Source organism: Phaseolus vulgaris, chromosome 8, assembly GCF_051622355.1.
Source record: "Phaseolus vulgaris cultivar YP4 chromosome 8, ASM5162235v1, whole genome shotgun sequence".
Classification (NCBI taxonomy): domain Eukaryota; kingdom Viridiplantae; phylum Streptophyta; class Magnoliopsida; order Fabales; family Fabaceae; genus Phaseolus; species Phaseolus vulgaris.
In genome coordinates, this window is record NC_143505.1 from 34,868,684 (window position 1) to 34,881,817 (window position 13,134).

A 13,134-nucleotide genomic window follows, 5' to 3' on the forward strand; every position below is an offset into this window, starting at 1 on the left:
AGTGGTGTTCAATGTTTTGAAGAATCCAAATCCTTTAAAGGATGTTGAAGCCTCTGCTTTGCTTGATGTTGCTGTGCTGGTTTAAGCTTTGTTCTGGGGTAGTTTAATGTTGTAATCCACCCTTAGATTAAATCTCAAGCAATTAGCATCTCAATCTTTATCAAAGTAAAATGTTTTTCAAACTAAGTTGAAACAACCAATTGTTTTGTCGAAACAACCGATTGTTTACACTTAGGTGTTTTGAGAAAGTTTGAAAACTGTTTTTGAATGGTGAAAACTGTTAAGTACCAAAACAACCGATTGATTCGAGGAAACAACCGATTGTTTGTTTTGGAACCATAACAGAAAAACTGTTTTCTTTGACTGAGCTTTAAATGCTTTAACTGAATACGCTCCAGTCATTAAATGCTTTGACCAATCTATTTTAAATGCAATTAAGAGTTTGTTAAGATTTGATAACAAACTATATCTTTGTATAATTTCAGAAAAACTGTTTTTAACAAATAAGAATCTTGAGACAAAGTTTTTCACTAAGAGTTTTTCAAAGAGTTCTGAGATTGCTTAAGAGTTTAGAGATTGATCAAGGTGCTGGAATAGAATTCTCTACTTGTATTGATTTCAGATATTCATCTGTAACAAGTGTAATCTTTGTAAAACTGCTGAACAATTCGTTTGTGTGTTTTGCTGAGATTGGCTGTGTGTTCTTGAGGTGTTCAAGATCAGCAATCTTAGTGTTGGCCAAGGAGAGTGTGTTTCTTGAAGGTGTTCAAGGTCATTCTCTTGGTTGTGGTGTAAGTGATCAAGTGGTGATTGCTTAGTGGATATCCTCAGGGTTTCTGAGAAGACTGGATGTAGCTCTAGTTTGGAGTGAACCAGTATAAACAACTGTGTACAATCTCTCTATCTCTAACTCTTTAATTTCAGTTTGTTTTTTGTTTGCTGGTATAAACAACCGATTGTTTCGAAGAAACAACCGATTGTTTTTTCTAGTACTACAGTTTTTGCTTGCTGTTTTGGCTAACTGAATTGTTGAATCAATTGGTTTCTGAAATAAATTCATTATAGCTTTGAAAAGTTTGCGAAAACCCCTTTAAACAATTCACCCCCCCTCTAGTTTAAAGCCATCTTTTCTAACAATTGGCATCAAGAGCTTGGTTCTTGAAAGTCATTCAAGTTGATCCTAAAATCTTTTTAAAATGGCTGATAAACTACCGTTTGGAAAAGGTGCCTCAATAAACAGACCACCCTTGTTTTGTGGTTTGAATTACTAGTTTTGGAAAGTTAGAATGAAAATATTTATGGAATCTCTTGACAAAGGAATTTGGGATGCAATTGAAAATGGTCCTTTTATCCCAAAGTTTGAAAAAGATGGTTCTGTCATTGAGAAGCCATGGTCTCAATGGACTGATGCAGAAAGTAAAAAGACCAAATTCGATTACATTGCCAAAAATATTATAACCTCTGCTTTAAATTCTGATGAGTTTTTCAGGGTCTCACAATGCAAATCATTAAAAGAAATGTGGGATACTTTGGAAGTCACTCATGAAGGAACAAATGAGGTGAAAAGAGCTAGAAAGCATGCTCTCATCCAAGAGTATGAGATGTTTAGAATGCTTAAAGGTGAAACAATAGCTGAGGTGCAAAAAAGGTTTACACATGTCATCAATCACCTTATGAGCCTAGACAAGACGTTTGACAAAGAAGAGTTGAACATCAAGATCTTGAAATGTCTTGATAGAGCATGGCAACCAAAGGTAACTGCTATTTCCGAATCTAAAGATCTAACATCATTAAGTGTTGCTTCTTTGTTTGGAAAGCTTAGGGAACATGAGCTAGAGATGAATAGACTCAATGTTCAAGAGAGTAAAGATAAACACACAAGGAGCATAGCCTTGAAAGCATCCAAACATAAGGGAAAGCAAGATTCAAGCCTTGAAAATCTTAGTTTGCTGTCAAGAAAATTCAGCAAATTTCTAAAGAGAAACCGCAACAAAGACAACAATAAGGATAGGTATGGAAACAAGAAACCCAATGAATTTAATTCAAATAACTACTTGTTTTGGTTGTGGTGAGCAAGGTCACATAAAGGCAGATTGTCCCAACAAGAGCAAAGAGAAAAAGACAAGCTACAAGGAGAAGAAAGGCAAGACAAAAAGAGCCTACATTGCTTGGGATGAAATGAGGTGTCATCATCAAGTTCTTCATCAAGTGAAGATGAAAAAGCCAACATATGCTTAGTAGCTGAGGATGATGATGATTCTTGCAGTTCAAGTGAGGTAAGTTCATGTGCTTCCTTAAATGAACAAAACTATAGTGAATTGCTTGAAGCTTTTCAAGAAACACATGATGAAGTTAATAGATTAGTTCTTTCTAACAACCGATTGAAAGATCTTAACAGTGGGCTTGAAAAGAAAGTTAAATCAGTTGAAGAGGATCTGAGAAAAGCAAAAAGTGATTTTGAAAAATTGGAAAATCATTTCAATAATGCCTCTTGCAAGTGTGATACTCTCATTTGCACAAATTGAGAAAATCTTGAGAAAAAGGTTCACTATCTTGTTGAAACTGTGGACAAGCTTTCAAAAGGGAAGTCAAACTTTGAGAATGTCTTGGCATCTCAAAGCTGTGTTTTTGGAAAGGCTGGTTTAGGCTTCAATCCACAGAACAAGCAAGATAGGTTTTCAAAAAGTTTTTTAAGAAAATAAAAAAAACAACCGATTGTTAAGACGAAACAACCGGTTGTTACATGCTTTTATTGCATGAAGAAAGGCCACTCTGTCAGATTCTGTAAAATTAGAAAATATTATGTTCCTAAAGGTCTTATGAAATGGATTCCTAAGGGATGTGATGCTTCTAACAGCAAAGAAAAGCCAAATGGACCCAAATTTGTAAGGGGACCAAATCTTGCAACTTGAATTTGTTTATGCAGGAAAAATGAAGAGAAAAAGAAGAACTGAGCCATCTGATCAAGCTGTTGAAGAAAAAGGCAGTCATTGAAGCTGTATCAATGCTATGCAAAAGGTCAAAAAAGTGAAAAGAAGTTTTCTTGATCAACAAGCAATTGGCTCATTGAAGAAACAACACAAGGATAAGACCTTCCTTTATTCGTTCTCAATTTCTGTTTCAAAGTTCTTTCTTGTGATTAATTTTCTTTTAAATCAATGTCATGAGCTTTAATATGTTTCTGGTTAAAAATTTCAAAATCAAGTTTTTAACTGCTGCAGAAAAACAACCGATTGTTTCTTCGAAACAACCGATTGTTTTGAGTCTGATAGCATTGTGAAGAAATTGATTTAATTGCTTTTTGAAATTCTATCCATTGCAGATCAATTTCAAAGGGAGAATCTTGGTCAAAAGATTTGTGTTGAAAGCTGAGCATGTTCAGAAAGAAGTTACAACAGTCATAAAGGAATATATTCCAAAATCTTGGAAATTCAAGAGCCTTAATGACTAGTCAAAGATTACATGTGAAGACCATGTGATTTTTAGCTTTTTCTGACATTTTCTGTACAGAACAGAGTCAAGTCCTCTCTCTGAAAATCAGGTACCCACTGAATAAAATTAAATTCAAATTGATTCTCTTACTACTATAAAATCAGGTGCAGATTTCTTCCAACAAGAACAACCAATTGCAACATCTCTTGCAATATCTCTTGCACCATCTCTAGCAAAAAAATTCTGTGAAGTGAGTTTTCGTCTCTGCTGTCATGGAATCAACCCCTCCCACCTCTAAGAGAGTCAAAACCAGAGTTGTAAGGTCTGGAGGAAGGCTTGAAAGCTGGTTTTCTGGTGACACCGATCTCATTGAGAAGTATAGGTATGAAACAAGTGTCAAGAAGATAAACAACCCCAAGGTTGTGTGCTTTGATTGGCTGAAAAGTCAAAAGCTTGACAATGTGAGGAGGCTTCTCAAGGACCAATCACTCAGAAAATTTCTAGAGCTAAAAGGGAACATCTATCCAGATTTGGTGAGGATATTCTACACCAACTTGAAGTTTGAGGGAAACAATCTAGTTTCTCATGTGAAAGGTGTGGAAATGGAGATAACTCATGAGGTTTGGGCTGCTGTTGCTGGGCTTAAGTTCTCTGGTCTAAGAATCAACAAGGGAAACCTTGGTGTGGTGGAAGATTTTAACAAAATCCAGTTCTACAAAAGTTGCTTGAAGAACAATCAATCTCAAATTAGCACATGCTCGGTTGGAGGTTTGAAGCTTGATGAGAGGTTGCTTGCTCTCATTGTAACTTGGATTCTAACTCCAAGGGGGAGTAATCACTCTGTGTTGACTGAAGAAGATCTGGTTTACATCTTCTGCATCACCAAGAAAGTGAAGATCAATTGGATTCACATAATCAAAGAACATATGCAAAAAGCCATGAGGTTAGGCGATTACCACTATCCCTATGCTGTTTTAATATCTAAGTTTCTACTCTATTTTGAAGTTAATCTTGAAGATGAAACTTCTGAGCTGGTCAAGTCAACTCAAGAGTTGAACAATGGATCACTCAGCAAGATGGGCTTTACAAAAGTAGGTGGAAAGTGGATAAGTAAGGATGGTGATCATGGTGCCTCATCTAGTGGTGCTGCTCATCTTGAACAAGATGAACCTGCTGATATGGATGTTCAACATGAAGATCCAATTGGAGATTTTCAAGATGCAGGGCCTAGTGCTGCTGATGAATATCAAAGAGAAAGAATGTCAACCATGTCATCTTTTGAAAGACAAATGATGGATAGGCTTGATAGCTTTGCTGAAAATCAAAGGAGCCTCCATGATCTCTGTGTTAGTAATTTCCAGAGGATTGACACAAGGTTTGACAACATGGATGCAAGGTTTATGACTCTGGATGAACAGATTGAAGCTGTCCAGAATCAAATCTTTGATCTTCAGTTTGCTGATGAAGAAGAATGAAGGAAAAACAACCGATTGGTCATCGAAACAACCGATTGTTTTTGGCTGTTCTTTTCTGGTTTTAAAATTTCTTTCCTTCTGTTGTTGCTGGTTTATTGTGATGTAATGGAAACAATATCTTGTTTTATCTCTTATCTTTGTCTATTTGTGAAGATAAATAGGGGGAGATATATGCTGTGTTTCCAGTTTGTTTAAAATTCTGTTTTTCAAGTTGTTAAAAACAGTTTGGGTAATATGTATTTTGGTTCTGATATTAGATGTTTTAAGCTTTAAATGTTTTTCTGTATGCTAACAGAATATCAGAAGTTCAATGTATTGCTCAAAGTTCTATTGCAGGAATTGATTCAGATTTAATCAGGTACAACACAAGCATCAGGGATTAGTCTTCATCAAATAGGGGGAGATTGTTGAACCAAGTGGTGTTCAATGTTTTGAAGAATCCAAATCCTTTGAAGGATGTTGAAGCCTCTGCTTTGCTTGATGTTGTTGTGCTGGTTTAAGCTTTGTTCTGGGGTAGTTTAATGTTGTAATCCACCCTTAGATTAAATCTCAAGCAATTAGCATCTCAATCTTTATCAAAGTAAAATGTTTTTCAAACTAAGTTGAAACAACCGATTGTTTTGTTGAAACAACCGATTGTTTACACTTAGGTGTTTTGAGAAAGTTTGAAAACTGTTTTTGAATGGTGAAAATTTTTAAGTACCAAAACAACCTATTGATTCGAGGAAACAACCAATTGTTTGTTTTGGAACCATAACAGAAAAACTGTTTTCTTTGACTGAGCTTTAAATGCTTTAATTGAATACGCTCCAGTCATTAAATGCTTTGACCAATCTATTTTAAATGCAATTAAGAGTTTATTAAGATTTGATAACAAACTATATCTTTGTATAATTTCAGAAAAACTGTTTTTAAGAAATAAGAATCTTGAGACAAAGTTTTTCACTAAGAGTTTTTCAAAGAGTTCTGAGATTGCTTAAGAGTTTAGAGATTGATCAAGGTGCTGGAATAGGATTCTACTTGTATTGATTTCAGATATTCATCTGTAACAAGTGTAATCTTTGTAAAACTGCTGAACAATTCGTTTGTTTGTTTTGCTGAGATTGGCTGTGTGTTCTTGAGGTGTTCTAGATCAGCAATCTTAGTGTTGGCCAAGGAAAGTGTGTTTCTTGAAGGTGTTCAAGGTCATTTTCTTGGTTGTGGTGTAAGTGATCAAGTGGTGATTGCTTAGTGGATATCCTCAGGGTTTCTGAGAAGACTGGATGTAGCTCTAGTTTGGAGTGAACCAGTATAAACAACTGTGTACAATCTCTCTATCTTTAACTCTTTAATTTCAGCTTGTTTTTTGTTTGCTGGTATAAACAACCGATTGTTTCGAAGAAACAACCGATTGTTTTTTCTAGTACTACAGTTTTTGCTTGCTGTTTTGGCTAACTGAATTGCTGAATCAATTGGTTTCTGAAATAAATTCATTCTAGCTTTGAAAACTTTGCGAAAACCCCTTTAAACAATTCACCCCCCTCTAGTTTAAAGCCATCTTTTCTAACAGATAGGGTATTGTGACTCGGTTTAACATTTCCTTCTTTTGTTTTCTCATTTTCTCTTTTAGTTTTCATTTTAATTTGGTCCTCGTGAACCTCTTGGGGAGAAAGGGGTTTTAAGGTAACCTTGCGCCCTTGAAAGGAAAAAGACACTGTATTGGTTAAGCCATCATGTAAAACATGTCTATCATATTGCCAAGGTCTTCCTAAAAGAATATGGGTTGCTTCCATGGGCACAACATCACATAAAACCTCATATTTATACTTTCCTATTGTAAATTTTATGAGGACTTGTTTATTTACCATGATTTCACCCTCGACACTAAGCCATTGTAATTTATAAGGCTTGGTATGAGAGATAGTGGTTAAGGCTAACTTCTCCACCACTCTTGTACTAGCCACATTAGTACAACTACCCCCCATTTATAATCAAGGAACATAACTTGTTGTTGATAAGGCAGTGGGTGTGGAAAATATTTTCTCTTTGGGTATCATCCAAAGGTTTTGGAATTGTTCCCAACATTCGCCTTATCATCAATAAGTCACCTTCACAAGGTATTTCACATTCATTATCATTATGGGTTTTGGAAGGGGAAAGGGAGTTAGACCTAGGAGAGTTTGTAGAAGATGGGAAGCTTTGATGTGTCAAATCCTCATGAAGCCTGAAGCTGTGTTGTGTTTTAGGTTTAGGTTTTGTTATGGGGTTTAGAATCTTTGTAAGATCAGTCTTGATTCTCAAACAAAGCTTATTTCAATCAGTTTTAAAGATCAAAGTGTTTTTCCATGCAAAGGGAAAAACAACCAATTAAAGTTTCGAGACAATCGGTTGTTTGTCACTTAGCTGGCAAAGAAGTTTTGAAACCATTTTTTGAATCAGTTGTATAACTATCATTATCATTCAATCGGTTAAATCGTAGTTTTAACCGATTAAATGTAAGTTTTCATAACAATTTTTTGAAAACCTGTTTTAACTGGTTTAGTTGTTCAAATCTGCCTTCAACGGTAGCTTTTCAAGGATTATAAAAATAGTCTTCTTTCAAACATTTAGATATAAAAGAATGATCAAGAGAAGTTTTTTGCTCTGATTTGAGATCGATTTGAGAGATTACCAACTGTTTGTGAAAAGGTGTTTTTCCAAGTTTAGCAAGATTGCTTTTGGGCTTTGCTGTGATTCAAGAACTGATCAATAGGGTTTCTGGTGTACTGTAATTCCAGGAGTTTTCTGTCCTTGTTTAATTTCTTGTAATTGTTCATTTTACACTCTGTAAAACTGTTGTAAAATCCTGTAAAATCAGTGTGATTCTGACTTGAGGTGTTGGTTGTGTGCAAAGTGGGTAAGTAGGCTTTGTGGGATTCAAAGTCACCTCTTTGTGGTGTGTGTTTGTAATCAGTGATTGGTTACATAGTGAAATACTCAGTGGTTTGACTGAGGACTGGATGGAGCTCTGGAATTGAGTGAACCGGTATAAACCTTGTATGTAATTCTCTCTATCTTTTCTCTTCATAACTGTTTGATATTTTCCGCTGTCATAAACAACCGGTTAAATCGTCATTTTAACTGATTATAATTCTGATATCTATTTTTGTTTGACTATTTGATTGCTTTTCTGAGTTGATTGTTAAAGATTCATTCCAAGGAAAGTATTTGTGAAATTCTTTTATAAACAATTCATCCCCCATCCCCCCCATCTTGTTCTAGCCATCAATCATAACAGAGTTTTCACTATGTTCACTTACTACTTGACCCCCCTTAACCATCATGGTGTTTTTGGTAGGAAAATCGACTGCTATATGACCAAAACCTAAACATTTAAAACATTTTTTACTTGAGGTTTTGGTGGGTGATTTAGGATTTGTAAGTGGACTCCTTTTCAAAATTGGAGGGAAAAGTTGAAGTAGACTTGTGTTTATTTGTCCAAGATGTGTGGTAAAAGGCATCATTATGAGAATTTTTAAAAGAGTTTTTCTTGGAAATTTGGGATTCTTACCTTGATGGCAAGGTGAACCAATTTTTCTAAAGAAGTATACTCATATAATTCTACCACATCTTGGATTTCCCTTTTAAGACCACTTACAAAGCGAGCCATTTTGGACTCCTCACTTTCATGCATGTTAATATTAGTTAAAAGCGTTTCAAGTTCCTTAAAATAAGCATCCACACTAAGCGTGCCTTGATGAAACCTTTGGAGTTTCAACAAAAGGTCTTTCCTATAGTGTGGAAGCACAAATCTAGCGCGCATGCATTCTTTTAAATCCTCCCAAGAAATCACGGTTGGTCTCTTGTTTAGCCAAATGTCCATTACAAGTTTATGTCACCATTGCATGGCATAGTCTAAGAATTCTAGGAAGGCTAATTTTACCTTTTGGTCATCTTGGACCTCAAGCACATTAAAAATTTGTTCACATTTAGCCTCCCATTCTAAATACACATTAGGATCACTATCTCCACTAAAACTAGGCAATTTTACAAATGGTAAATAAGGCTTTGCCACTTGTTGATGCCTATCTTCATAATTTTGCCTTCTCCATTCGGTTTCTTCAACATAGCCATGATAAGTTGGAAAACTTCTTGATTCATATCTATGATGGTGCCTCCTTTGTCTTTGGGGTCTTTCATTCATCATTTCCAATCTTTTTGGAGTCTTTCCTCCATTTGTCTCATTTCCTCCTCTTTTTGCACAATGGTTCTTTTAGCTTCCTCCAATTCTCCAATTAGAAAAGCTTTTTTAGAAGAATGAGGTTTAGATGATTCACCACTAGAAAGATGATCCATATTATCAAACAAACACAAAACAAAATGAATAAACAATTAGAGAAAACAAGTTAGATGGATAATATGCTCATGGAAAAAATAAGAAAAGGAAATAAGCACTCAAAGAAAAAAATTATTTCCTTAACCAAGGTGTCTCTTGTGGATTAGATAACTCTCAAGTGAAAGATGCCAAAGCAAACAACACTTGCTCAAAGTCAAATCACCACAAAACTTTGAGGGAAGAAGAAAAGACAATCAAGAAAAGTGTAAAACAAGAAAGGCTAAACCAAAGTTGGAAAAGAAATATGATAAAACTTGAATAGAAGACAATCAAGAAAAGCACAAAAGAAGACTCAAAGAACCTTACTAAACTTTTAACTATGAAACTTTTTGAACTAGAAAATTGCTAAAGCAAAAGGATACAAAATTCCACAAAGTATAAAAGAATTTGTCAATCAAGCTGAATCCATGGATGTGAAAATGAATTTCTAAACCAAATGACAAGCAAGATGCCTTTTCAAACATATGTTCCACTGTTTTTGATGTATAAATGTTTGAAACGTCACTGTTTTGGAATTCTTTTTGAAGAAAACAATATTGTTTTGTTGCTTTGAATACAATAGCTTGTTGTTTTCTTTATCCTAATTTCATCATGCAAAATGTCAAGAACATTCAATTGCACAAAATTTTTTGGTGGATTCAAGATAATTGAACAGTTGCAATCATATGTTTGGAACTTAACATTAACTTTTACCAAAATAAGTTTCTAATTGAAATGGAAAGTTCACAATTAAAAGTAAGCAAAGAGAAGCAAAGAAAGGACACTTAGAATACTAAAGAACACATGACTCGAAGTAAAAAACAAGATCAAAGAAAGGCATAACAAGTAACATATTCAAAACGAAAAATGCAATGAATATAACAAGGCTAAAAAAAAATTCTGCAATGAATTAAAGGTGCTGGAAAATTAAAAACAAGAATGAAATGACAAGAAAGTAAAGGTACATGAATTTAAAGAACAAGAATGTAAAAGTACTTGAAAGAAAAGGTACTTGAATGTAAATAGCTTGAATTAAAAGTGCCAAATCAACTCAAAAAGATGAACACAACCATAGCTCATGATACCACATGATGTGAGTTGATTTTAGGTTGATTCATTAGGTGACACTTTTTAGAATTAGGATCAAGATTCTTAAGCAATTAAGGAAAATCAAGAACACATAACAAAGACAATGAATCGATTGAATCTATGTTACAACTCAATTAAACCGAATAGAAACACATTCTAAAGGAAATGAACCGATTAAAAACATCAAACAAACAAATTCAACCAATTAAAATCAAGAAACAACAACATTCTACCAATTAAAATCAAGAACAAATGATCAATATTCTTAAGCAATTAAGGAAAATCAAGAACACATAACAAAGACAATGAACCGATTGAATCTATGTTACAACTCAATTAAACCGAATAGAAACACATTCTAAAGGAAATGAACCGATTAAAAACATCAAACAAACAAATTCAACCGATTAAAATCAAGAAACAACAACATTCTATCGGTTTAAAACAAGAACAAATGAACAAGACATATTTAGAATTTTATATGGAATGGAAATGGAAGATGAAGATGAAAAGTCGGAAAACTTATGTGGTTGAAGCAAGGGAAGAGGAACACGCCACATGGAAGGTGAATGGACTCCAAGATGAGGGAAGGTTGCCGCCACTTAAGAGCTCCCAAAGACTCAAAAGATAAGACTAGGAAAAGGAGAACAAGTCTAACAAATTCTCACTCAATTTGAGAAGAGTAACTTTACTTCAAATTCAATGTATCTTTACAAGAGCCAAGCACCTCATATATAGTGTAGAGGGTCGGTCATTCAAAAGGCAAAAAGTGGGAAGAAGAAAATGAAAAGTCATTTTGAAATGCCGCCCCAAACAAGTCACATACTCAATGAAAAGTGTGACTTTTCTACTACTTTCTCATAATTCCTATACTCCTATTCTTACTTCCCTTTTATGTTCTATTTTAAATCTATTCTAAGGAAATTACAAAAAGAGACATTGATGCCCATCTACTAATGCTTGTGCCCTTGCTCTTTAGTAATCTTCTGAGGCATGATGGATGATGAAATCATGTGTTGGGCTTGGGCCTCATTTTGGGCTTGGGCTTTTGTTGGGCTTGGGCCTTAATGTTTAAGAACATTAATAGGAAGAACTTCAAATGTTGTGGTCCTTGACCATTCCTCCTATTGATGACATCTCCTTTTGCTTGTTGAGATGACCCTTTAAGTTTGGCATTCATGGTCATCTTTTTATGGATTTGGGTTGTATCATTTGGTCCCCTTATTTTCTAACTAGTTGTTTAAACCTTCAACCGATTGTTTAACATAGCCAACCTGTTATCTTCCTCATGTGTTTCCTTAAAACGATCAAAGAATTGACTATAATTTTCAAAGTTTTCAGATGAGTTAGAGCTTACACTGCTCGTATTAGAAGCATCCTTAACCATCAAACATAAATTTACCGCTTCATCATCCTTTGATGTTGAGCTTGAGGAAGAGTCATCATTGTCTTGCCATACAATGTATGCTTTTTTTTACTTTTCCTCTTTTTTCCTGTGTTTTGTCAAAAGTTTTTTCTCTGTTTATAACATTTGGACAGTCAACTTTGATATGTCCTTGCTTCCCACAATCAAAACAAGTGTAATTAGAAGAATTGAAATTAGTTGATTTCTTTGGATTATCACTAGTACAAAATTCTTCAATAACGACACCCTTTAAAGACGGTTTAGTGATAACCATCGTTAAAAACGATGCGGTGGCAATCCTGTAATTTTTTTCAAATTTTTTTAGACTTTTAACGACGGTTCACGCCAGAACCGTCGTTAAAAGTAGACCCCAAACATACAACGGTTCGCGCCAAGAACCGTCGTTAAAGGTGAATTTTTAAAGACGGTTCTACCCCAGATCCGTCGTTAAAAGTGATTCCCCCCCTCCTCAGATTCTTTCTCACACTCTCTCACTTTCTTTCACACTCTTTCTCACACTTCAGATTCTTCCGCAACCCTCACACCCCTGCCACCACCACGACCCCCTGTCTGGACTCCGCACCGCACCGACGACTGCGCCGCAACCGCGCGACTCTGGCCCGCGACGAACGCACCGCGCCGCAACCTCGACCGCGCGACTCCGCAACCACGACCGCGTGACTCCGCAAGCGCGACAGCGTGACTACGCAATCGCGACCGCGTGACTCCGCAACCGCGACCGCGTGACTCCGCAACCGCGACCGCGACCCCTGCCGCACAACCCGCGATCCCTGCCGCGCCGCAACTGTACGACTCCGCGCCCGTGACCCCTGCCGCGCCACAACCGCGCGACCCCGTGCGACTCCGCGTCGCGTGCCCCTGCCGCGACCACCACGCCCCTTCGCGTGTCCCTGTCGCGACCACCGCGCCCCTTCGCGCGCCCCTGCCGCGACCACCACAACCCTCCGCGCCGCGCGCCCCTGCCGCGACCACCGTGACTCCCTGCCGTCACCGCGACTACGTGACGAACGACCGAGACGGACACTACGTCGCCCATTTCAGCAACCATTGCGACGCACGTCCTTTACCACCGACTCCTTGCTGCAACCGCTTGTCGTGACAGCCCATCCATTTGAGGTTAGTGTATTCTTATTTATTATCACTTATATTTTGAAAGTATTCGTTTTGAGTTTGATATTAATAGTTTATATTTAACGCATTGGTTCTGAGTCCGGAGGTGTTCGACCTTCGGCAATTTTCAGTCATTATATATTGTTTTGACATATTGAACGCACTGGTTCTGAGTCCGGAGGTGTTCGACCTTCGGCAATTTTCAGTCATTATATATTGTTTTGACATATTGAACGCATTGGTTCTGAGTCCGGAGGTGTCCGACCTTC